The sequence below is a fragment of the Adiantum capillus-veneris genome, chromosome 5 (assembly GCF_014529385.1).
Source record: "Adiantum capillus-veneris isolate H3 chromosome 5, ASM1452938v2, whole genome shotgun sequence".
NCBI lineage: Eukaryota > Viridiplantae > Streptophyta > Polypodiopsida > Polypodiales > Pteridaceae > Adiantum > Adiantum capillus-veneris.
In genome coordinates, this window is record NC_140935.1 from 153047516 (window position 1) to 153060696 (window position 13181).

The window sequence follows — 13181 nt, forward strand, 5'->3', positions numbered from 1 at the left end:
GGTGTGGAGAACACACATTTACTCATCTTGGCATATAACTGATGTTGGCGTAGAAGATGGAGTACTTTACGTACATGGTCTTCATGATCTTTTTCATCCTTAGAATATACCAGGATATCATCAAAAAACACCAACACAAAATCATCCAGATATTCTCTAAATATATCTTGCATGCGACGGTTAAAAGTGGCTGGAGCATTTGTAAGGCCAAAGGGCATCACTATGAATTCATAATGCCCATACTGGGTGTTGAAAGAAGTTTTGTAAATATCTGCCTCCTTAAGCCGGATTTGGTGGTAACCTGATTTGAGATCATTTTTTGTGAATACCTTGGCTCCATGTAACCTGCCAAGAAATTCATTGATGCGAGGAATGGGGTACTTATTCTTTACTGATACCTGGTTAAGCCCCCTATAGTCAATGCAGAGACGTAAGGATCCGTCCTTCTTCTTTTGGAATAGAACAGGTGCTCCCCAAGGTGAAATGCTTGGTCTTATGAATCCCTGCTCAATAAGCTGACGAAGCTGTTCCTTTAATTCAATAGCTTCAGGGAGGGACATTTTGTAGGGTCTTCTTGAAATGGGTTCACTACCTGGAAAGGTTTCAATTTCGTGGTCTATATCTCTGGGAGGAGGTAAATTTGAAAGCTCTTCCAGAAATATATCCGAAAATTCTTTAAGCCATTATGGAGTTGGGTTGTCCCTTGAATCATCTGCCTTGTTGAGTTTCACTACAAAGATCTGTTGCCCTTTACGTAACCCCTTCAGAAGTCGGCTAGACTTGACTAAATGAGCCTTAGGTTTCCCATTTAATCCTTGTACTAATGTTTCTTCACCTAAGTGATTTTTGAAGGTTAAGTTCCCTTGAGCACAGTGAATTTGGTCTTGATTTTTGATTAGCCAATCCATTCCTAGGATACCATCATAGATTCCTACTGGAAGAGTTTGAAAGTAGGATGAAGTCAGGGTTCCCCCTAGTTCAAACTCAACTTTCCTAGCTGTAAATTGAGATAGAACCTCTTTCCCATTTGCTAATTCTACTACTAATTTCTTGGTAGGATATTGGTTCAATTTAAGTTTTCTTAAACATTTAGGGGAGAGAAAAGAGTGTGTGCTGCCACAATCTATAAGTAGTTCAAATTGTTCACCTTCTCTGTTTGCAGTGATTTGGATGACAGCGTACTGTTGTTGAGCTCCAGGATTATCAATGGCGGCAAAAAGAGTAGCTCTTTCATCTTCCTCATCCTGCAATGTAGGTTCTCCTAATGCAGCATAAGTTCTGGCTCCTCTACCTCTTCCTCTGCCTCCACCTCTATTGCCTCTACCTCTTTGATTATTCCCTTGTCCTATTTGAGTCTGAGAAGGGGCTCCGGTAACAGTTTGAGGATTTTGTCCCTCAGGACATTGGCTTCTGTAGTGTCCCATTATATTGCATCCATAGCATCTGATGTTGGGAAAAGTCTGCTCTATATTGGCTGCAGCTGACACTGCCCTTCGCTGACCTCCTTGATTATAATTCCCCCTTGCTCTTCCTCTAGAGTTATTGTAGTTGTAATAGTTTCTGGCAGGAGGGTTTCCTTCTGCTGCAAGTGGTTTAGCTCTTAGAAGAGCATCTTGAATAGAGGTGGGTCTCATAGCTTACAGCCGGTTACTCAAGGGTTTGTTTAAACCCTGACAAAAACGAGCAATCTGTTGTTCCATAGTCATTGGTGGGGCGTAATGTCGTAAAGACACATATTTGGTATAATACTCTTCCAGAGTAAGCCCTAACTGTTTGAGGGTGAAGAACTCATTCATCTTGATAGCTTGGTGAGCTGGAGGAAGATATCTTTCTTTCACTGCCTGCTTCATTCTTTCCCAAGAGGGACTAATGGAAGGATTATCTCTACAGTATTGTTTCCACCAAAGTTTGGAGTCTCCGGTGAGCCGGAACATTCCTAACATTGCTTGATTCTCTGAAGCAGTTCCTGCTGCCAAGAAATAATCATCCATGGCGTCGAGCCATGCTTCGGCATCACGTTCTAAATTGGTTCCTTCTCCCTTGAAAGTTGGGAGTTGAACTTGTTTTAACAGTAGTTTCTTTTCTTGGGTGGGAGTATAGAGACTTTTGGCAATTCCCTGGGTTTGTAATTAATGAAGAGGTTTTAGTGTTTATACTACTTTTGTTTTGTCATGCAGCTCTCTAAGTTTTATACTTTTTAACATACTAAAAATAGAAATCTGACAATCATTAACACCATTTCAATTTAACTACACAAGCATGTCATAAAACCATGGTATATACAAAGGTTGATACAACACTGACTCATACTATGTACAAGATGGGCTCATACTATATACAAGATGGACTCATGCTATATACAATGTGATTCCCTAAATCAACAACCTCTTTACCACTGGTGGGTCTGACAGGGGATCAAAAAAGATGACGTCTTTTGGTCCCCTAAACCTTGGGCCTACCCTCATGGGCCTAATCCTACCTGGGCATATTACTGTGGCTACCTGATCGTAGACCCACTGATTCTGTAACACTTCTACCCCATCTACCACAATGGTCTGATCTGGATCTTCAGTCCCACTAAAGAAGAAAACTTCGATGGTCCGATGTGTTTCTGCCCACTTGAGTCTTTTTAGATTGAGTGTCAACCCTTCTAACTGTCCCGCATCAATCAGGAAAATTCGCCAAACTGTGACCAGCTGATTCCCCATGTAGGAGGAGGGGAAAACATTAAATCTAACAATTGCATGATGCTCTTGCGAAGTACAAAGTTGTTGGAGCTGCAAGCAGCCTCGAACATGATGTTGAAAATCACAAACTTTTGGTAAGCTTGGCGGATATTTTCCTGTATTGATAGGGAAATTCTCATTTCACAATATACTATAATTAAAAATGCAATACAACTTATGCCTATTTCCCAACTTTTACCCTTCTAAGGTCAGGACCTTATTAAACCATGCTCTGATACCACTTGTAACGGCTCCAATCCTGCCGACACCAAAAGCGGGATGGAACCTTTGACAGGTCTCTAGGCCTACTAAGGTCAAAGCCTTTAAACAAGAAAAATTCTAGGGAATTCACCCTTACCATTGGCAATGGTTTAGGTTCATAGCCCTAGAAGAGACCTAGTCCTGCCTCGCAGTGGAAACGCTATCCTTAAACAAAATTCCGGCCCTAAATCTTCATCCTTTAGATTAAGGTTTCCTTAGCCAACGCTTTTTTCCCTCTAACATGTGTGAGGGCACAGCCACTGGTGGATCCCTCGTCCAAGTGAAGTTTCTAAACGTTTTAGTTCGCGGGAATGGATAGTTACAAGACTAATAAGGTCCACCCGTCCATGATTGACAACCTTAGTCAATCCCCACTTACCACCCCGCACTCACACATGATTTTATTGTTGTTTAATTACTACCACATTCTTTCCACAATTTAAATAATGATTCCTTTTTAATTTTTCAACTGCATTTCCTTAAAGCAACCTTTTAAAACAGCATTGAAGACATTCTTTCATAAAACAGACATCTTTAAACTTAAGACAAGGTACTGTCATTTTAAGGTATCACTGACCAGTACTAACTTGTCTCAAGACCACATATACAAGGGTGAAAAACGGCACCCATTCCTTATTTATATAACCGGGGTGGAAATAGTCTTCACCCAAAGTCCGGGCGCCCATACGCCAAAACCAGTTGCCCATACAACCGGGCGGTTCCTCTAGGATAAATGTAAAAGTACTATCCATAAACATAAACAAGCACGGGGTAAAGACTCCACACGTGCACAGGTAACCGACTCCTCCATGATGGTATCTCCATCGTTACTCATTACCTGGAGTAAAAATATTTCCAAGGAATCAGAGGTGTCTTGAGACAAGCTGTCTTAAGGATGGTCAAACATTTCCTTCCTATTTCAACCAGTAATAACCCAATCATTTCTTTCCTAATTACAATCATTGATCGTGGGTTTCGTGGAATTTACCTTCCTTTTTCAGCCAGTGTTTTCCTTCCTAACCCTTCGTATGAAATGCTTAACTTAAAATGAAATCTAAAAGCTTATTAATGGCATAATTGAAAACCACTTGGGACTAGTCGTCCATCTGCTCTGGGGCAGGTGCCCGTAAACTCTCCTCTGTTAGCCTATGGCTAGGCCCTGCTTCATGATAGTTAGTTGCTTTGTTGCGTTTGTTACTAGCATCTTCATCTTCCGTCAAAGGGTTTCCCCTGGTTCTCTTGGGGGCCATTTTGGCAGCCTTATAAAAAGACTTAATCCATTAGAGGATTTATTGTATAACATTTATTTTTCCTTGTTACCCAAAACTAAGGGTTTTGGACCTTGGTTAATTCTTTGGTATTTAGATAATTTTATTTCTTAATTTTTCTTATCCATTATATACAAAAATTGGTTACTTTTGACCAAAGTACGTCCCTAAACTATTTATCTAAGGTTAGGATAATTATAATAGATTCCCCAAAGTATATTACTTCTGTGTTATTGATATCAAAGGGTTTCTATTTACTTTACTATATTCCCTTTTCTATTTTTTCCAAAAATTATAGTAATTTTACTGGGATATATAGTTAAACTAATTTTCTAGTGGTAGAACAATTACCACCGGTTCCTTGAGGTCTAATAAACCTTTGATAAATATCTCAATTCAATTTAAGTCTATTTACTAATTTCCCCTATTTAAATTCCTCAAAAAAGAGGTTATTTTAGCTAGAGTAATTAGCTAGATTACTTTTCTGCCTTTATCCTAATTATCACGGGTTCTTGAAAACTTGATTTACCCCTGATAATTATATTGAAGGATTTGAATTCCATTTACTAATTTCCCTTATTAAAATTTCTCAAAAAACAGGGAATTTTAGCTAAGATAATTAGCTAAATTAACTTTCTGAACTTCTCCTAATTATCACGGGTTATTAAACTCTTGATTAACTATTGATAATTATATCGAAGCATTTGAATTCCATTTACTAATTTCCCCTATTAAAATTTCTCAAAAAACAGGGTATTTTAGCTAAGATAATTAGCTAAATTATCTTTCTGAACTTATCCTAATTATCACGGGTCATTGAACACCTAATTAACCATTGATAATTATATTGGAGCATTTCAATTCTATTTACTAATTTCCCCTATTACAATTGTTCAAAAAACATAGTAATTTAGCTAAATTAATTAGCTAATTGAACTTTCTGAACTTTTCCTAATTATCACAGGTACTTGAACACTGAGTTAATCACTGATAATTATATAGAAGCATATAAATTCCATTTACTAATTTCCCCTATTAAAATTTCTCAAAAAATAGGGTATTTTGGCTAAAATAATTAGCTAAATTAACTTTCTTATTTTATCCTAATTATCACTCGTTATTGAGCACCTGATTAACCACTGATAATTATATCGAATCATTTGAATTCCATTAACTAATTTCCCCTATTAAAATTTCTCAAAAAATAGGGTATTTTAGCCAAAATAATTAGCTAAATTAACTTTCTGAACTTATCCTAATTATCACGGGTTATTGAACACCTGATTAACCACTTATAATTATATGGAAGCATTTGAATTCCATTTACTAATTTCCCCTATTAAAATTTCTCAAAAAATAGGGTATTTTAGCTAAACTAATTAGCTAAATTAAATTTATGAACTTATCCTAATTATCACGGGTTATTGAACACCTGATTAACCACTGATAATTATATGGAAGCATTTGAATTCCATTTACTAATTTCCCCTATTAAAATTATTCAAAAAAACAAGGTATTTTAGCTAAAATAATTAGCTAAATTAACTTTCTGAACTTCCCCTAATTATCACGGGTTATTGAACACCTAATTAACCGCTGATAGTTATATGGAAGTATTTGAATTCCATTTACTAATTTCCCCTATTAAAATTGCTCAAAAAACAGAGTATTTAGGCCTAATTAATTAAGAAAACTTCTCAAAAAATTATAGGATAATGTTCCTAGATGAATAACTGTCTAATGTATCTCTGATAAATAATTCAGCTTAATCTAATCCTAATTAATATTTTTACCATTAAATCATGGCTAAATTGGCTAATTCCAGTCCTAATATGAGAGGATAAATAATTATCTTAGTATTACTAAGCTTAATTATAATAATCAGCAGAGGTTTATTAATTTAAAGAGGTTTAAGAAGCTTATATAGGCCTAATCTTTGATTAATTAATCATTTATCTTAATCTAACCTTACTAATTGAGAGGGATTAGGTTAATTACCTGCTAGGCTAATCAATTAGAGACTTAACTCTAATGATTTCTGCGTAGTGTTTCTCCCTAGATGAGAGAGAAATTCTCAAGGCTCCGAGTCTAACAAAATATGAAGAGAATGGTCCTATTTATAGCTTTTCCTGGGCATCTGGCAGCTTTCCCCTAGTCCAAGCAACCCCCCAGGCTGAAATTTGCGCATTTTTTTTCCATCACTGCCCTTGGCAAGTTTCCACAGCTTCCACACTCACCCCACACCTTCCAGAATTTGCCTATTTGATTTTTGCAGATTTTCCATGATGAAATTTGGAATTTCCTATTTAACTCTAGAACCTTAGTGTAAAGAAGTATTTGCTAATGATTAAAATGAACCCATCCAATTTTTGTTATTAATTAAATTTCTATGGTAATTTTCTAGGTCCCGTAACTGTTCCCGTTTTTATCGGAATCAGATTCTGAAAATTTCTAGACATAGTAAAGCTCTGCTTATAATTCCAAAAATACCAAAATTAATAGTGTTTGGAGTCCTGCAATAGTATTTTCCATTAAGTTTTTCAAGCTTAGTACGGTTTTCAAGGTTTCGTAAACTGAAAACCTTACACAATGCCCTTAAAAGCAAGCTCTTGCCACTTGGGGACTGTTGCTGACACTATTGCAATTGTGTGTGTGGAGGTACTGGCAACAGAGCAGTTGCACGTGGATGAGGAAGAATTCCAAGCCCCGCAAGCCAAGGTTGAGGCCACTAGGATGCATATGCCACTACGCAACCCCCCATCTAATCCAAAGCTCGTAGCTGCGGTGCATGGGAGCATTGACTTGGATGGAAAGGGCAATAGGGAGGAGGATGATAAGGAGTAGGAGGTAAACTCTATCCTAATTTTCATGTTATTTTTTTTATCCTTCATTGTCTTTTTTCTCAGCCTTCATTGGTTTATGACAGGACGTCGTGTAGGTTGATGATTTTGCTACAAGGACGAGTGGCAAGCGGACGGGCTTTGGACCTCAGTCTTCCCTTGCGCATTACCTAGGAAAACACACCCCTTGCAAAGTGGCCATTGTCCATAATGAATTTACTCCCCAAGCCCATTTTATGACTTGGTTGTTGAAAGATTTGAGCAAGGTTTTGTGTTTGAGCACAATTGCTCAAACTGCGCATCTAATGTTCCTAGTGCATAGATCCCTTGTATGCACAGCATTTGGCACTGTCTTCCATGGTAAAGTGCTTGATCAGATAGGGATGCATGCTTCCATTGGCTCAACTAACCCATAGCACAGTCCCTCTTGACTGGGGAGTTGCCTTAAGTGCAAGAGAGGTGCCAGGAAATGGTCAAGAAAATTATGAACTCCTCAGACACATGATGTAAAATCAACTTTTTGGAAGTAATAAAAAATATTCCAAATTGTCTCTCAATCTTGTACATTCTTTTAGATGTGATCTGTCAATCTTGGAAATTGTTGTAATTGGTGATATGTTTCAATAAGCTGTGTCTTTTTTGCTTGAAGTAACAACACAGCGGAAGTTGAATGCACATGATACTTCTTTCAACTTACCTTAATTCTAGGGAAATCATAAAACACATCTGAGTGAAAAGAAGTGGTTTCTCTAAAGCAATGCTGCAAAACCAATTGCTTTCAGTTAATCTATGTTTTTTAAGTATCCTGGGGGTAGAGAAATCTACCAGGTGCCAAAAAAAGGGTGGCCACAAGGGCGCGCATATGGCCCATCCATCAGTTTTGGATGGTCAATTTGCACGCCCTTGTGAACACCCTTTTTTTTTGGCATATGGAGCATATATTTGCACTCAAGGATAGTAGAAAACGTGAGATCAACTCTAAATTTAAGTTTTCAAGCACACTATCACCTGCTTCAGCTCTACCTAATACATCCATGCACCAAAAGGCCCAATTACATCGGACATTTGAAAAATCTAATTTAATGTTGCATAGACACTTAGTTTTACGATATGTTAACTTTTTTGATATCCTATGGGGTAAACAAAGCTTGAAATTGCAAAAAAAAGGGTGGACACAAGGGCGCGCAAATTGGCCATCCAAAACTGATGGATGGGCCATTTGCACGTCCTTGTGGCCACCCTTTTTTTTGCACCTACTAGGCTTCTCTGCCGCATAGGATACCCAGAAAGTTAATGTTTGATTTATATTTAACTCTTCATGTTCAAAAACAATAAACTCAAAACACATGGATAATAGACACAGTAGACACAACTGTTAATCATATTGCCATTGCAAAGTCATCTCATTACAAAGATAAGGGTGTGCAATACAAAAAGAGGGGTAACTTTGGCTAACGTTCAAAGTCTCATCGCAATCGATGTGCAAGCTGCATTTCTTTTGGCTGTATTGTCACTCGCTTTGCATGAATAGCGCATAGGTTGGTATCTTCCAACACCAAAATGATGTGGGCCTCTACAGCTTCTTGAATAGCCTCTAGCGCTATTGCTTGCATTCTGTAATGATTTCCATAGCTTTGAAGCACCTCCTTCACTGTGCGAGGAAAGGGGACGCGTTGAATTAAAATCTCTGTAGTCTTCTGGTAGTGGTGCATTTTTGCAAATACCCTTGCTATTTTTTGGCACCACTGCAGTTGTCGTGGGGGCACTTGCACGTTTGCTGGCTGGCGGTGTTTAGGCTTCTTGAAAAACTTTGACTTGCACCTGTTTACATGCTTAGGGGCTGGATCTACAACCTCTTCTGATTCATCCTATTCCCCCCTTGGCTCCTAATCTTGTGTTGTGGGGAGAGCTCCCTGGCCTCAAGGCAGTGTCTTCCCCCCAACGGGCACCTGGTGTGTGCACGATATATCAGCTCGCTGCCATGGTGGCTCTGTCTCTGATTCAGTGTCTATATGGACCACTCAAGTCCTAGATGGTCCTACTTGTGATTGGTGGTGCGGTGGCTCCTCCCTATCGGACTCTGGTGTTTGCTGGGCCTCTTCTTCTCTCCAGTGTTGGGCGTGTTGCTTCATTCTTTTTCTAGGTGTTTGTTCTTGTGGATGTGAAGATTCTACAGCCCTCGATGACTCTTGTGCCCTACTACCATGTCCACTGCTAGAAGAGTTCCTAGAATGGCCAAGTGTTCATGGCCGTTTTCTTGTGCCTTTAAGCCATGCCGGCTTCTCACATCCTTAGAGGGTGTTTTTGTTGGCAGGCGGATGCTCTTTCACGGTTTGTTTAGTGCGCGCCATTTGGTATGGTAAGAGCTCACATGTTCTTAAGAAATGAATGGTTTATGAGAGCAGGCAATATTTATAAGGGCCCATTTAAAAAGGGCCCTGTTCACACTAATTTTGGAAAAAAACTATTATTTTTTAAATGAACATGTCGTTAAGAGTTGGACCATGCGTTCACGTGTAGTGACTCACACGGAATCCACTTTGACCCTTGTCGCACTTTGCATTGCTTCCATGCAGCATGCTTGGCGGGACCTTGTGACATTTGCCACTAGTTGTTATGCTCTTGACGACTCCATTTCCGCACTTCAATAGCAATCTTGGATTGCTGTGCACGCTCCATTGTGAGCTTACGAGTAAATGTTGTGCGAAAAAACCATTTGAACATGTCCTCCAAATAATTGGATTGCACCATTCCACCACCATGTTGAGTATTTTTCCCCCTTTGCTCGATAATGGGACTTCTCCATGCCTTGAGTGCTAAAAATTTCAAGTGATCCATACTTGTGCATAAAAAATGCACCATGCGCAAACAAGATATGTTGTTCACATGAGTAAACGATCCACATTATTTAATGAAAAAAATCCCTTGTATTAAATTCACCACATAACATGGCTTACCATGTAACGTGTGATGTTATTTTCACCACAAGAAAGGGTGAAGACCTTGGTAAAATCTGCCAACGCTTCTTGAAATGATTGGCATTGTTCTTCTATTGTGTTGTTAAAGCCCATAAGCTTGACCATTTTATCAAAATGTGCCCAAACATTCTTGTGCTTGTTTGCAAGCTCGTCATTTGAATCATTGTCAGTTGTAGCTTTGCATAACTCCTTCCAAAACTCCCAAAGGTTACCTGCCTGCTGATTGGAGTTGTTTTGAGGAGCAAATCGACCTGGTTTTCCTTGGGAAACTTTCTTCCAAAAGTGTCTGGCTTTTTGTCCACTCATTGACACTTGTTGAGAAATTTCATGGGCCTCCCCTGTGTTCTTTGCGGCAACGATAGACACATTTCCACCGTGACAGCCAATGGAATTCAAGAGTACCTCCACTCTTTCGATCGCTTCTTGGGACTTTTCCAATGGTTTCATTGTGAAAGCATAGTTAGTGTGGAGCTTCAATAGCCTATCAAAAATATGTATGAATGTGTGTAATGTACAAAAATGTACATTTGATAGAGGAAATGGAAATATTGGATTCCAAGCGTGGTCCTTTTGATCACGGTCTGGGGCATTGAGCATGCGACATCTCAGAATAGACGCTTCTCATTCTCTACCTTACTAATTTCCCCTATTAAAATTGTTCAAAAAACAGAGTAATTTAGCATTTGAATTCTATTTACTAATTTTCCCTATTAAAATTGTTCAAAAAACAGAGTAATTTAGCTAAAGTAATTAGCTAACTTAACTTTCCGAACTTCTCCTAATTATCACAGGTACTTGAACACTCAATTAATGATTGATAATTATATGGAAGCATATGAATTCCATTTACTAATTTCCCCTATTAAAATTTCTCAAAAAATAGGGTATTTTAGCTAAGATAATTAGCTAAATTAACTTTCTGATTTTATCCTAATTATCACGGGTTATTGAACACCTGATTAACCACTGATAATTATATGGAAGCATTTGAATTCCATTTAATAGTTTCCCCTATTAAAATTACTCAAAAAAATAGGGTATTTTAGCTAAAATAATTAGCTAAATTACCTTTATGAACCTCCCCTAATTATCACGGGTTATTGAACACCTAATTAACCACTAATAATTATATGGAAGCATTTGAATTCCATTTACTAATTTCCCCTATTAAAATTGCTCAAAAAACAGAGTATTTAGGCCTAATTAATTAGGAAAACTTCTCAGAAAATTATAGGATAATTTTCCTAGATTACTAACTGTCTAATGTATCTCTGGTAAATAGTTCAACATAATCTAATCCTAATTAATATTTTTACCATTAAATCATGGCTAAATTGGCTAATTCCAGCCCTAATATGAGAGAATAAATAATTAGCTTAGTATTACTAAGCTTAATTATAATAATCAGCAGAGATTTATTAATTTAAAGAGGTTTAAGAAGCTTATATAGGCCTAATCTTTGATTAGTTAATCATTTATCTTAATCTAACCTTACTAATTGAGAGGGATTAGGTTAATTACCTGCTAGGCTAATCAATTAGAGACTTAACTCTAATGATTTTTGCATAGTGTTTCTCCCTAGATGAGAGAGAAATTCTCAAGGCTCCGAGTCTACCAAAATATGAAGAGAATGGTCCTATTTATAGCTTTTCCTGGGCATCTGGCAGCTTTTGGCAGCTTTCCCCTAGTCCAAGCAACCCCCTCGGCTCAAATTTGCGCATTTTTTTGCCATCACTGCCTCTGGCAAGTTTCCACAGCTTCCACACTCACCCCATACCTTCCAAAATTTGCATGATTGATTTTTGCAGATTTTCCATGATGAAATTTGGAATTTCCTATTTAACTCTAGAACCTTAGTGTAAAGAAGTCTTTGCTAATGATTAAAATGAACCCATCCAATTTTTGTTATTAATTAAATTTCTATGGTAATTTTCCAGGTCCCGTAACTGTTCCCGTTTTTATCGGAATCAGATTCTGAAAATTTCTAGACATAGTAAAGCTCTGCTTATAATTCCAAAAATACCAAAATTAATAGTGTTTGGAGTCCTGCGATAGTATTTTCCATTAAGTTTTTCAAGCTTAGTACAGTTTTGAAGGTTTCATAAACTGGAAACCTTACAGTGGAAGAGAAATCCTGGCTTGATTTAGTACTTAACTCATATGTATTGTCTATGGTACTAGAGCCCTAGAGGTTCCTAGTGTGGGCACTTTTCCTTGAGAAGCAAAAAGCCCCGGACATACAAAATAAGCACACACGTCAAATGATTGTGAACCAAAGTAAAAGAAAAAAGAAAAAAATGACATTTAGAAGACTTCCATCGAGCTTAAAGTTAAAATTTCCAGCTTTTGTTTGGAGTTGTGAGAGCTAATTGGCTAATCAAAGCTGAAAAGCATAACTAGAGAATCTTGCATTTAGATAATCTTCTTGGCTTAGCTAGTAGTACAGTAGTTGTTTTAACCTTAGTCATAGCTAACTAATTGATAAACTCACCCATAAGCCCAAAACTCTTAATTAATTAATTTCATCAAAGTGCAATTTATTTGTTCTTAATGGTAGTCTAGCATTTCATAAATCTTGCATTTACTCATTTCCACATGTACTTTACATTCCTCTCATGAATTATTGCCATATAATTCCGCTTGCATAAAACAGTGACCTTGCCTTGCCGATTCAAATCTAGATTCTCTACAACATGGACAAAACAAGCTTTCTCTCACTAGCTTCTGAGGACGGAATTTACATCAAGAATGGGGGCATGTTCCCACCAAGCAACCACCTTTTATGTAGCCATGGGTGGGGCTCGTCGGACCCGCTAGTAGTGTATTATGTTATTGGCCGGGATTGTCGGTCAGGTAGGAATTGTTAAGAGTGATCGCCAATGAGAGGTGCACTCTAAAACTGGAACCTATAATGTTTGGATAAGATTGGCTAAGTGTGGGTACCCAAATGTGAATGGGCAAGCCCATATAAAAGTCAATCTAAACCTAAAATAGGCCATTCTCTCATTTGTGCAATGCAAGAAGAGTGCTATTTCTCCATCTCCTTCTCTGTCTCCTTCGTGTACTAGTGTGTGTGTGTGTGTGCGAGAGCGAGAGAGAGAGAGAGAG